The sequence below is a fragment of the Lutra lutra genome, chromosome 14, assembly GCF_902655055.1.
Source record: "Lutra lutra chromosome 14, mLutLut1.2, whole genome shotgun sequence".
Lineage (NCBI taxonomy): Eukaryota > Metazoa > Chordata > Mammalia > Carnivora > Mustelidae > Lutra > Lutra lutra.
In genome coordinates, this window is record NC_062291.1 from 16,615,682 (window position 1) to 16,630,190 (window position 14,509).

General features: G+C 41.4%; 1 long non-coding RNA gene across 1 annotated transcript in view; it reads left to right on the forward strand.

Moving 5' to 3' along the window:
* The first annotated feature begins 453 nt into the window (after nt 1-453).
* LOC125084288 (uncharacterized) overlaps nt 454-14,509 on the forward strand; it is a 43,541-nt gene continuing 29,485 nt past the window's right edge. The window contains exons 1-2 of the long non-coding RNA XR_007122585.1: nt 454-620; nt 11,627-11,742. This is a non-coding gene — a long non-coding RNA (uncharacterized LOC125084288). The remainder of the gene's footprint in view (nt 621-11,626; nt 11,743-14,509) is intronic.

Below are 14,509 nucleotides of genomic sequence, written 5' to 3' on the forward strand. Positions count from 1 at the left end.
GCCCCAGCTGATCCGGGAGAGAGTCGGGGCGCCGTCAGGTGTGGCAGGCGGGCCAGCCGTGACCTGTGCGCAGTTGGGACGGGATAGGCCCCAGCTGTTGTGTCCCGGGGAATGGCGCTGGGAATAGAGTCCCCAGAGCCGCGTGTCGGCGGGTTCTTGAGGAGAGCTCGCTGGCGTCCTCTGGGTTATGCGTGATTTGCGGAACCAGAGGAACCGAAATTGTGAGCCTCCGTATGATAATTTCACGACTGTGACGGCTGAGCAGTCCAGCCGGCTGGTCCTCCTAAGTGCAGGGCCTTGTGTGAGGACGTCCCTTAGGGGACGCTAACTGTCGTTCTGTCCTGCACTGGTCGGGGAGGGACTCCCCAGGACCGCGCCGGAGCTGCTCACAGGGTAGAACGAAGTGTGCTCCAAACCCCTCTTCCTATTCATGTTAATTGAAAGTCTGCCTTGGTTTCTTTCAAAGCCGCTTTCTCACAATCCAGTTTCTGAAGCCCGGAACAGATCCTTTGTGAGGTTCCGAAAAGGGCTTGTAAGGAGAGGCCACAGTTGAACTCAAACAACTGGAGAGAGCCTTTGAGTCTGCCTGAAAGGATCCTATTTTTGATGACAATGCGCAGGTATTTGGCTTTTTTAATGCAAGGAAAATATGTTAAGCTTCAAAAACAGTTCTGTTTTCGGGATCTAAAGTTTTCCAAATTATTTTTCTTCTCCCTTTTGAGTAATACTCACCGAACTTTGTGGTAAATCACAGCCCTTGATTTACTATCTGTGATTCCAAATGAATGAGCCTAAGTTTCACTGGTATCATCAATCACACCACCCTCACAGAAGATTTCAGTCAGCACTCACAGCATCCTTGTGAGAAGACATTGCATGGCCACTTTCCAGAGGAAACGTGGAGGCCTGGAAACGAAAGGAAAATGACCCAAGGTCACACAGCTGGGAAGAAGTAGGACCTGAGGTTGGACCTTCGGATCCATGCAGACCCTCCCTTTCCACACGTGTATCTGCTGCACTGTATACCCCCGGTGCCTTTTCACCAGGCACTTTCTTGGTCTAGCGTCTAAAAGTTCAGGGATTAATGCCTAGTTAGAGCCTCTACTTTATGCAGCCAGAGATTTTCATCCTAGATTAAAATAAAACTCAGCCAGCATGACCTTCCTGTTGAGAACATTCAGTTAGTGGTCAGGGAATGAGATAGTGGGGCCTCATTTTCAAAACAATTTCCCATGAAGGAGTGTACCTTATAGCAGAAACGTGCCCAACTGGGCCTTCCCCTAAAAGCCAACTTTCATTAAACACGTAACACACATTTTTTTTCTGTACAAATGCAAATAGAATTGTGTCAGCAATTCATCACCGACCTCTTAATCATCTCATGGTATTTCAGACATTTAGTTCCAAAAAATAAGATGGTCTGTGAAGTATGTAACATATGAGACCTTCAATGTATTCGTCCTTATTTCACATATCCACAAATATTTATTAACCTTATATTATGTCCCTCAGGTAATGGAGATATAGTAGTACACACAGGCAACAAGCCTCCTTTCCTGCAGTGTATGTTCTAGTGAGAAACACAGACAATAAACAGTTAATAAATGCATATATCAGAAAGTTACAATAAGGGCAAGGAAGAAACAGAAGAGACAGGACATGAAAGGATGTGGGAATTAGGTTTCATTTTACATGAGATATTTCTATTGGGCTAATATTTACATAGAGAGTCAAATGAATTGGGAGAAAAATAAATATTAGTTGTCATCTTTTTTTTTTCTTTTATTTACTTGTCAGGAGCATCTGTTGTAAAACCTTATCATTCTTAATGGTGAGCTTTCTTTTCTAGCCATTTGTTAAGTTCAATGCAATGTTTTCTGTATCATTGGATCTCTGTAATCTTTGTTTTATACATCTTCAAAGGGGATAATACCTCCTGAGCCTACCTCCCCAACTGTTTGAAATCAAATGAGAAGATGTATGCGAGATGGTTTTGAAATTTTGAAAGGATGGTGGACTCCCAAGGGATGACTGTCTTTTATAAATCTACCTTTCCAATTGACCATAACTTGTTTTGTAATGGCATGCCATTTGGGACTGAATATGCTTGCTGTAATTCTACTCTGTCCGTTTAGAGTCTAGATTTCTGTGAGTCAGGTTCATCCCATGTGTTTGTTTTGATGGTTGGCAATGACTTTCTAGAGCGCTGTGTTTACTCATGTTCTCCCACCATGTAGCCCATCATCCTGAACAATCCTGTTCTAAAGCAGATTTTCTGGCATCTCAGCAACTCCTTGGTAGACCTTTTGCTTCCTCCTGGCAAGCTGACTGACAAATGCCAGATACTAACTCTTGGCTCCCTTCAATTTGCCCTTCATAAATGTGGCCCAGGTCCTTCCTCATGTGGTCGTATGATTCCATGTTTTGTGTACTCTTAATTAAAAGACAGGGACCTCAGGCATAGAAAATTTACAGAAAGAAGTAAGTCTTTATAGAAATTTTGAGTCTCACTGACCAGAGTAAAATACACACATCAGGTGGTTATAAATTTAGGAATTGATTTGGATTACAGCTAAAATATCAAAAGTCTCTTTATGCCAGAGAAAAATATTTTTGAAGCTTAAATCAGAAGATCATAGGATAATGAGAATTTTAACCACAGAGCAAACCATGGTCTTTTAATTCAGCCATGAAGTTCAGCTTTTCAGGACATGTTTAAGACAGCCAAGGGAAGGTCTGTTCTTCTAAGCAAATTTAAGAGGAAACGAATTTGTTCCTGTGAATATTTTACCCAAATTTATGGATTTGGAATTTAAAGTATTAAACAGAGAGCAAGCTAATTGCATAAAGAAGGGGAGGCAGGTTACTATGTAGGAAGATCCTCCTGGAGTATGAATAATATAGGTGGTTGCAAATCAGCAAGGTCAGGGGGAAGTAGGATCCTCAGGGACCAGCTTGTTCAGAGCAGAGCTTTCACCTCGGTTATTTGTGTTAACAGTTTAACTTTATTGTCCCTTGAGATTTTAACATATCTCTCTTTCTCTCTCTCTCTCTCCCCAGAGTTATTGATCTATATATAGTGACTTGTCTTTACACTATATTTGATCTTCAGAACTCCCTGAAGTCTTGACTTGTAGTCAGGAAACACTTGAAATGTTTCTCCATTTCTGTATACTGCATTCAGGATAGTTTGTTCAAGTCTGTCTTTCAAAACACAAATTTGCTCTTTTGAATTGTCTTATTGACTGTTTTATGACTTTCTTAATTTTATAACGGTTTTCCATTTCCAGAAGTTCATTCTCTCTCTTTTTTTTTTTTTTTTTTTTCATTTTTTAAGTTTACTTGGTTTTTTTTTTTGCCTGTTTGGGGGAGTTGGTCCTTTACACTCCCTTTGGGCATGCTACTCTTCCATGGGGTGAGAAATCTCTCCTTGGTTTCATTGGCTGGCCAGCTGTCATTTCAGACAGTTTTCTCTAGTGCTTTGTGTTTTTGTGTGTGAGCTCATCTTCAGTGGGAATTAATTTCTTTCATAGTTTCCTCGGATGGGGATTTCAGTGCTGAACAGTTTTTACACTAGCTTTTCCCTTAGGTTCTCATACCAAGTGAGTAGTAAGAAAGGGTCACTTAGGGGTTCTGTGTACTTTGTAATTATCCTGTTATGCAATCATCCCACAGCTCTGAAGGAGAGTCTGCTTTCAAATCAAGCTTTGGAGAAAGTGGGCAGAGTCTTTTTGTTTTAGGTTTCTGTTCTAGCTGAGATAGCTTTCCATCTTTGGTCTTTATTTTTGCAGGAAGCATGGGCTAGTTTTCCACCAAATATGGCCTCAAAACCAGCTGAAGCATGAGTGCTAAACCCTAGAACCTCATGTATATTCAGGTACCTCCAGATTTCTGCAACTTCAACTCCTACTCTGTGCTGTGGTCTTCAGTTCCTATTTTCTACCAAAGAGTCCCCTTTCTTGCTTTTGAATTTGACACAGGTTTTACAGATTTATTTTTAAAATTGCCAACAGTTTTCCTAAATGTTTGAACCAGGGAATCGAAGGCCTCCTCAACCTGCCTTCTTCACTGGCAGCTTCTGAACTAATTCTTTATGTGATTCCAATGAAAACCTTGATACCAGATGGTTTTCCAATCACCAAACTTGAACCCAGGAAAGGGAATGGTGACTCATGGGTAGTAAGTCAGGTTGGTTATTAATGTCCCCCTAAATGAAGTAGGTGTGCTCACAAACATGCTGAAAATGAAAGCAGGGTACTTACTGAGTGGACCAGAATATCATAATTTCAGTTTCTAGAGACAAATATTCCTGGCTGTAAATGCCTGTTCTAACATAGATTCTTTTGTGCTTCCCTATAAAAAGGGATTTCTGAAGACCTCAGTCTTCCTGAGTAGTTCAGCAGGTGTTAGTCATGGTTCTTTATCAGAATGTTCTGCGTGCTCACTCTGTTCATCTTTGCCAACTGAATTCCACAGGCCTCAAGTTGAATAGGGACATCTCTCTTAGATGGCTTGAAAGATGAGGTCTCAGTGGGTAGCTTGTGATATCTGGAGAATCTCTGAAAATCTGAAAAATTAATCACTGGAATGTATTGGACAAATGGTAGAAATTTAACAGCCTGGGATGGGAGGATGGTATTTTAAGAAAGCAAAGTTTAAGTCTTTGAATCAGGAGTTACCAGGGCAGATGTTACAAATGATGGTATGATTAGCCATTGAGATGCTTGTCTCATGGGCAGTCTTTTGTGTTGTCCTTCAATGTGAGTTCCGAAAGGAATATTTACTTATCGATAGATAATAGGTGATAGTTCTTTGAATATCATTGTATACTTCAGGTTGTTGAGAAATAAGATTATTTTTCTATTAACATTCAAAAAGAAAATATTATGGAACAGCATGTCTTGAAATCACGCTTATTTAAGTGTTTTATTATTATTTTTTTTAAAGGACCAAACTACATTTAAATATTTGGTTAGTTTCCTCAGGCTGGGTTTTAAGCTTTCTGTGTGTAGTTGTTGTGGATTTTGAAGCCCAGTCTGGTGGTAAATACAGAGGCAGCTACAGAAACAGAAGTGTGACTAAGGGTTCCTGCCTTCTGCTATTGAAGGAATCTTTTTTAGCTTCTTGCTATTTCTTAGCTCATAGGCGGTGCTAGGGAAGCAAAGTATTTGAGGTCAAAAACCATTTTGTCAGGCCAATAAGAATGATTTCCTCAAAAGTTTCCCTAAATAAGGCAAAGGTAGGTGATGGAGGGCATGCTTTTAAAATGAGAGAGATTTCCTTACATGGGGAAGTTCCTCGGGGAAGTTGGCTGAGGTGATCACTTATTAGCACGTGGTCACATTCTCTGATTGGATTGATGAGAATCTCAAGGAATCAATATCTGAAGAGGAATAATATGAACTACTAATATTCCCTAAGTATTGGCGGTGAAGGATTCTTCCCTTTGCTTATTCTTACACCCCTTCCTTCCTGAAAAAAGTTCCTCTCTGTGCTGTTTGGTGGGTATAAAGTCCAGAAACTCCTTGTGAAAAAGTATTACATGAGTGTAAATATTGAAATAATGAACACATTAACACAGGCATTAAGAAAATGGCTCTTCTGAAAAATAGTTGAGATCGGCATTTGTTAAATGATGTCGAAAATAAAAACATTAGAATGTGTGTCAGCACATTTGCATCAATTAATTTCTGATTTTACAAGCTGTGCATAAAGCAGTTTTTATTTATTTTTAAAAGAAACTTTCCTGCATTTTAGTTTCTTATGTGCTAGCACTCGGTCTTTTCTCTGTAGTCCTAATAATGCGATGATGAAAGATGTGGGAAATACCAGAAAAGGTAAATGTAATAAGACATGCTTAATTTATGTTAATTGGTAGGAATCAATTGTAGGTATTTTCTTGGATATAAGTCCTATGCTTTGGGGAATAAGAATGAAATAGAAGGCATAGTTCTTGTTCAGAGGTGTCGCGGCTTAGTTACGATTATAAAATTCAGTGTTGGTGAGCATCGAGAATCAGTGAGAATGAGGTGCTGGCCCTTACCGAGTCTTTGATTGGACACTTTGTGGGCAGCTCAGTGCATCCGTGTGCATGGTTTCTTTGTCCCCTCAGAGGAAAGGCAGGGCTTTCCTTTCTAGGGCTAACTCTTCTTTCTCTCCTGCCTAAGGCAAGAGAGTAAAGTTTTGAAGAATGCCCAGAAGGCAGGGCAAGGAAGGAGGCTGGCAGGATGAAGAGGTTGTGGTAGGGAATTTCTGTAGGTGCTCTGAATTCGTCAAGTCTGAATTGGAGGAACGAGGAGAAATATTAAATATTGTTTCATTATCTTAAAGCAAATATGTAACAGTAATCCATAAACAAGGTGCTGTGACCAGCGGTCCCACAGGTCTTACTTCCTTCAAGACTCATTGGTTTCCCACAGGTGGTGTATTTGGTCTCTGTTGTTGCTTTAATACTTAAGAAGAATTTTCTTCAAAATTTCTTGTTTGCCTTTTACATCTGCTTAGGAGTACTGTGGGTCTTTTTGTTTTTTGTTTGTTTTGTTTTGTTTTGATTTAGACAGTAGGGCAGTAAATTTTGGCCCAGATCAAAACAAATAGTCATAAATTTGTGATCTGAATTTAGTGGTTATATTTTTTATTTATATGTCTTTTTACAGATGATTTGTTATTTGACAAAGATGCTTTGAGCTCCTAGCAGGTGCCAGACATTAAGGTGTTAGGGACACAGGGGGTGTGTATTGTAGTTAAGGAGTAGAGAGAGGAGAGGGGGAAATAAATGTAAAGCAGAAAGACAAATAGAATTGAGGTGGTGATAGTGTGATGGACATGAAGCCCTAGGGCGATGGGTTGGGAGAGGGGTGAGGGCAGAGAAGGAGCTCCTTTAGAAAGAGGACACAGAGGGGCCTCTCAAACCCCAACAGTGAGAATGGGCTGCCCTGGAGGGCTAGGAGCTGTGAGAGTGGCAGTGAACTTGGTTTGTTGGAGGCCCATGCAAAGGGCCGCTGTGGCTGCAGGACGGTGACGGAATAGGGGAGTGGAGGGGCACAATGGAGCAGCCAGCACACCCCAGATCAGGTAGGGTCTGTACATTACAGTGAAAAGTTGTTTATTGTTCAAGGTCAGAGTGTTGGAGGGTGCAGGTAGGAAAGCAAAGGGCATTTATGTTCTAAAAATACTGTTCTGGCCACTGGGTGGAGAGTGGATTGTGGATTGTAAGAGCACCCCAGTCCAGAGAAGGTGCCAGCCTCTCTCAGTTTTGCAGAAAGAGACTGATTCTGGGCAACTTTTCCAAGGTCATGCCATCAGGCAGGAGCCAGGAGGCGCCTTCTGAATTTAGCCCTCTTTCCTTGACACCCAAAGCTAGAACGTGTGGGCACAGGGAGTCTGGGCCACCGTGTCCTGGCAAGAAGAGCAGGAGGTTTGGGGTGAACATTGCTGTCCAGGTCCTGGCTCTGTCACCCACAAGGTCAGAACTTGGGGAAGTCACTTGGTTCTCAGGTTCTATTAACTTGTAATGCCTTTTCAAAGGTTTCTTATTAGACACAAGATAGGATTCTTAGGAGAAATTAAGGTAAATTTGTGAAAGAAATACCTGTATTAGTTATATTATGTAAATAAAAAGAGCTGTAATTTTAATTATGACCCCATGAAAATAGAAAAGTTAAGAGGAATTGGAAATGAGGACAGCAGGGAGGATGCGTTTGCCTCCCTGAGTCTTGAAACAGGTGTCCTTGCAGGTTAGTTTGACCAGGAAGACCCCGACTAAGCCATCACTTACCTGGGCCGATGCGGGGTTCAGTTGTGTGGAACCCCATCCTTTCTTGCAGACTTAGGACACTTAGATCTTTGAGGAGAGAGGTATTCACCTAGGAGGACACATAGATCAAAACAGAGCTCAGGAGGAGTCCTGTGGCTGATTCTGTGACTGATGAGGGGAACATGATGTCCCAGTTTGTATGTATTAGTGTGTCATTTATTTTCCAGAGGGCTGGCAACATGTTCTGTGTCCACACAGTTTGTCTGCACCAAAAGTGAGTATCTGTCCTCATGAGGACCACATTTACTCGAGGTCACAAGAGTTAGACCGTTCCAATGGTCTAGAACGGTCTAGACCGTTCTAGGTGGAGGGTAGACATGTGTGAAGAGAAAAGGACACCAGCCATTTGGCATCCTGTTGGCTCAAATCTTCTGTGTTTGTACTGAGTGCTTTGTTTTGCAACGGCAGACACTTGTGTGCTGTTGGCACAGCTTACTGCTGAGGAGCTGGATTGGGAGAAGGAAGATTGTCTGACCCATTGCCCCTGGAGCATTTTGATGCTTAAAAAAATACTGATTCTGGAACTTCTGGATGCCATCTGTGGGTAGCCATGGGGTACAGGTACTAACTCACTTGATAGTTTTAGTAGATTGTCCTAGAAACATACAAACTGAAGTCCAAAACATTTTAACAGTTGTTGGATTTAGATCTGGTGGCAGAGAGCCTATGACCAGGAATGATTTCACTAATTGCTATGCTTGCATGGAAGCAAATCTGTCCATTACTCCTCAGTTTTCAGCCTTATCAAAATTATTTCTTCTCTTTGACTCTCAGTCTTCTAACTGAAGAAGTGTGGGGACGTGACATCTGTGGATTTCTGTGGGGGGTAAATACAGTAATATATCTGCTGGAACTCAGTGTCTGACATGAGGCAGGCATCAAATCTTCGTGGATTTCTGACCAGACTGGGAACAATGTGTTAGCACAGAGGTCTTTGGCTGACTCCAGTCCTTGGTTTGAATATACAAAATATCAGTAATACTAACCTTTGGCTGTGTTCTGGATGGGCTTTTAAATGTGAAAATAGTAGGTTATGAGCAGGGGTGTGAATCAGGAGCAAAGGAGGGCTAGTTTCTCAGTGGGCATTACCTAAGCAGATTTCAGGAGTCAGAGGAAGCATGGATTAGTCGAAAGAGCTTGGCTTTCATGTGATGCAATTCTCATTTTGAGTCCTGGTTGTGCTCCTTGTTAGCCCTGTGCCCATAGTGGGGGCAAAAGTTGATTTTGGAATTTGCAACTCTATAAGCTAGTTTTTTAGTTTTTGTTTTTGTTTTTACCATTGCTTGACTCCTGTGATGTAGGGAAGGAAATTGGTTGTTGCTTCTTCTTTATCTTTTATTCAGATCCCAGGACTGTGTAGAGTCCTAGCTTCGAAGGAGGAGTCCTGGTAGTCAGAACACTTCCTTCTCATTCCAAATCTTAGCACTCCTGGTCATGTCCTCTGTGACTGCTGGGAGCTGACTCACTGTTCTGATATTTCTTACCGTGAGTGTGGTTGAGAGTGACTACACATGTGACCTCTCAAAGAATATCTGTGTAAGTTGAAGAATTTTAAAGCCAAAGGAGTTAATGTCATGGGAGTTTTTAGCCCTCTATTAAGACAAGGTAAGTAAATTTTTTTAGGTAGGAGCCTTAGTTAGCAATTTCTAAATTCTATCACTTATAATTTTGAGTCTAAGTATAAGGTTGTTCCAGCATCAAGCTATTTGGTGATGCCCAAACTACATTGGTCTGATTTTAAAACAAACCAACCCATTGTCAGCCACAGCACAGTCTTCGCCAATGAAAAGAATGTCTCTTCTATCTACAGATGTTTGTTGAGCACCCATCGTGCTTCTAATACTGGAGATTGTGGGTGCAGGGTTGCATCTCACCACCTCCCCTGCACTGAATTAAAACCTGGCTGCAGAATACATCTGCATGATCCCATAAATGGAATGTGATGACAGGAAGGAGTGAGGTCTCCTAAGCAGGCCTGTGACAGGGACATGCAGCCCCTGGCTGGTCAGGATGGCTTCTCAGAAGCTGTTTATGCTGGTGCTGAGGGCAGCGTGGGGGTCACTCCCTGGAGGATGGGGGAGCAGAGGGAGTACCTGCCCTAGGCTTTGGCTCTGAACTCTGTGCTGTTTATGAGCTGTACCCAATAGCTTACAGTTGTGGTGGGATGAACCATATTTCATCCTTTCCACGGACCTGCCAGCCAGCCAGAAATGACAACAAAGATCATTTAGACATTTCACTGTCCTCATCGTCTTGGATAACTTGGTGGCACAAAATAGAGCTGATCTTTCTGCAGTACCTTTTTCTCTGTCTTTCTCTGTTTTTCCTCATATCTTACTGGCTTCTCTTATTAACCTTTGCTTGACTTGTAAATTTTATAGTTGATTCGGTCTTGATCTCAGACAACCTCATGTCTCTGTTTATACTCTCCTTCCCCAAGTCATTTTGTGAATTCCCCACATTGTGATGGTGTTAACTGCCTTCCATAAGCTTATGACCCCAAATTTATCTTTCCTTCCTGATCCAGATCTATATATGAGATGTCTGCTTACATCTCTACTTTGAAAGGGGCTGTAATACCCAAAGGTGAATTCATACATCTCCCCCAAGTGTTGCTCCCTGGTCTCCATCCCTCATTGCTGCTCACTCCCATAGTCCATTAAGGAAGTTTCCATGATTAACCCTCTAAAATGTTACCTTCCGGGGCACCTGGGAGGCTGAGTCAGTTAAGCATCTGACTGTTGAATTGGGTTCAGGTCATGATCTCAGGGTCGTGAGATCAAGCCCCATATAGGGCTCTATGTTCAGCATGGAATCTGCTTAAGAGTCTTTCCTTCTCCCTCTGCCCTTTACCCCCTGCTTATGTGCTCACGCTTTCTATCTCTAAAAAAAAGTAATAATAAAAAAAGAAGAAAATTTTGACTTGTATCCTTACCTCCCACCCTACTACAATCCACCTCCTCTTCCCTCCTATTCTGCTGAAAAGGCCTTCACGCTGGTCTTATTTCTGCTTTTGTTCCCTTAGTCCATTCACTACAAATCAGCCAAAGTTACCTCTTTTTTTTTAAACAATTTTTATCTTCTTAGAGCAGTTTTTGGTTCACAGTAAAAGCGAGAAGAGTTTCCAAACACCCCCTGCCCTTACACACATGCATAGTCTCCCCCATTACCAACACCCCACAACAGAGGGCACATTTGTTATAACAGAAGGACTTACACAGACTCATCATTCTCACTCAGAGTCCCTGCTTCCCCTGAGGATTCACCCTTGCGATATTTCTAAGGGTTTGGACAAATGACCTTAAGTCTGTCATATACAACAGTTTCACGACCCTGTTTATCCCTCCCCCTGCTAGCCCCTGGCAACCCTGATAGTTTAATTATCTACTAGTTTTAGCTTTTCTCCAGTGTCCTAGAGTTGGGATCATACAGAAGTCAGCCTTTTCAGATTGGCTTCTTTCACTTAGTGGTAGGCATTTAAGTTTCCTCTGTGTTTTCTCTTGCCTCGGAGTTATCTTTTAAAATGATAAATCTGGTCATGTCTTCCCCCTCCCTTAAATACAACCCCTGTTGTTCAGAACACTTAACATAAAAGTCAGATTTCTCCACGTTGGGCTGTTCACACCTGTGCACTTGAACTCCTCTTCTTCCTCCCTCTGCCCTTCTCACTGTGCTCCATGCTGTTCATGTTCTCACACAGGCGGTGTTCCTGCCTTCACACCTGCTTGGCTGTCTACACTGGCCAGGGTGGAGGGGGGTGGCGTGCTGTGCTCCTGTCTGTTGTAATGAGAGAAGCACTTCTCCTTTCAGATCTCACCTTCACCGTCATCCCATGAGGCCTCCTGAGATTGCCCCTAGACAGCCCCTTGGATGCTTCCTGCCAGAGCCCGGAATCATCCACCTGCCCTCCCCATGAGGGTGTGAAGGTAAGCCTCAGGCCACAATGGTGATTTGGTTGACATATAGCAACAGGTCCAGGTAAGGATACAGACCCAGACCCACAATCCCTTATTCAAAACTTTGGGGGTAGAAATATTTACAATTTAACTTTTTACAGAAATTATTTTAATTTAGTATTTTAGAGAGGTATTATGATGCTTTATACCATATAAGACCAATTTCTCCATAATTCAGAGATCGACTCTGGAGTTACTAATGCCAATAGAAATGGTCTCAGACACCCAGAGGCAGTACCATGTGCTGCCATGGTGGGAAGTTTTATAGTAGAAAATCAGCTCCTCCATCGTTAGCAAACTGTACTGAAACACCAGTGGATAACTCACTGGAATTTGATTTTTTTTTTGTCCATTCACAGAGAAAGAGGCTGCTAGATAGCTCCCTCCATTCACACAGAAGCACCCTCACTGATTTTGAATTCTGGACTTTCAGTGTTTGACCTGATTGCCAGATCTCGTCAAAGGAGTAATTTCTTTTTACCATCAAGAAACTTGGACAGTCAATGTCATAAGGATAGACTTAGTTTCCACTTTCAACTCACCACCTCCCACCCCTCCAGAAAAGAATCTCTGAGGAGCCAGTTCCTCTACCAGAGTGTTCTCTCATCATGAAGGTTTTCCAGGGGTGACAAATCACAATAACTTGCAGTTGTGTTAATAGCAGGAAGCATCCATTTAAATTGGTCACTCCTTGCTGTGTCCTTTTCTAAATGAGTAAGCTATCAATTTAAAATTGTGTTTGAAGAGGAATATGCTTCAATACTTACTTTATTGGTAAAAAATTAATGAAATAGATTGCTATAAAATAATCTAATTTTGCCTGATGTACTTTTGTGCATTTAATGAACAGAAGTAATAACTTATTTGGGGCTGACGTCAATGAGGCGTATATTTCATAAAACATGATTACCGACTATCTGACTCTAAAAGTCACATTATAACATTAATGTAACATTGTTTATTTCATTACCTCTTGGCATGAATGCAGAATTAATTTTGTTCACCATCTTTTCAATAAGGAAAAGAAAAGCTTTATGCTGATTGTACCGCAGGAGTCCTCAACTTTCCTGTAATTGTTCTAGAATTGTTTTATAAATACTTGTGGGCAGAGATGTCCCCTTTGTACAAGTAATGGCAGAAATGTTTGTCTAGACCAACCAGGAAGATGAGTGTAATGATCTGTCAAGAACCAAAATCAGCCTTTTGAAGCACACTTTATTTCAGGTCTTGGCTTTTAGGGGCTGTGTTTCTCACGTGGTGCCTTGCAAAGCAAACGTGTACTGGGAGCGTGTTAGTGGGGCCTGATGCTCACAGCTGCAGCTAAATGCAGGGCTGTAGGATCCGGGGGAGATGCTGTCCTCCCCATTGTAGCTTTCCACTGATTCCACCCCTGACTTCCCCACATCCCCCCATAAGAAACCTTTGTCATATTCAGTATTAGGATAAATGGTTCGCAGCTATTTCAGACTCCATTTTTTAGATGTATTGCATTTTTTCTGAACATACCCTTGCTTAGTGATCATCCCTTCTCCCAGGAGCCTTCTATGCTCAGTACAGGTGAACACGGGAATAAGATGCCCCCCGATTTTTCCTCTCTGCTTTTAGGGTTTTATATTGCTAAATAAAGAAGTGAACAAGGTGATGTGTTAGAAATTATTGGAAAATATTAAAATTCCTTTCTTATTAAAATGGTTATGGATTTTACTTTGTACATGGTAATATTGTAAAGGAATTGGATAAAATATTTTTTTTTTCCCTTCAAGGGAGAATACTTTCCCCAGATATTAAGATGGAAGGTACTTAGGGAAACTGGGAAGTAGTGCTCTGTGTCTCTTTGAAATAGCAGTTGTCAAAAACCGTTGTTTCTAGTTAGGGGAGAATTTATTAAAATGCAGACTATCAAGACAGAGATATAAGACATGGCTGGTGGGGGCCTGGTATCCATGGTCAAAAAATGAGCCCAGGGGCTCCTGGGTGGCTCAGTGGGTTAAAGCCTCTGCCTTTGGCTCGGGTCATGATCCCAGGGTCCTGGGATCGAGCCCCACATTGGGCTCTCTGCTCAGTGGGGAGCCTGCTTCCCCCTTCTCTCTGCCTGCCTCTCTGCCTATTTGTGATCTCTGTCTGTCAAATAAGTAAGTAAAATCTTAAAAAAAAAAAAAAAAAAAAAACGAGCCCAGGTGATTCTGGTGTAGGTGATCCTCAATGCTCTGCTAGGGAAACACCATGCCTACGCTCATTAATACTTTAATGGTGGGGTTATTGGGTACTCGCTCATATTTTCCTTTTTACTTATTTCCTTGCTTTAACAACTTTATTATTTCATTTAATCTGGCATCTGATCTGATCTTTAGTTTTGTAGGAGTCATACTTGTTTTGAAAAGTCTCTTGGTCTTCTAGCTTAGATCCTAATACTTGTGTTTATGTAAATTATACAAAAAAAGAAAATCTACTTAGTTATAATAAAATAAGCAAAATCTGATTAACGCCAGGATAGAATGTTTTAAGAAAAGAAAATTTAAAGAAAAAAACAAAACAAAACAAAAACTTTTAGCCACATTTTGGGAGAGATAATGGGGAACAATCTGTCAATTATGTTAAGTTGAAATCTCATATCCACGGTCCACAAGCAACATCAAAGTTCTGAGCTAAAATAATTTCTTATTAACATTTAAGTACAATTTTTTTTTAATCTAATCCTATCTCAGTCAGAGGGAGAAACCAAAGAGGTTTAATAAGC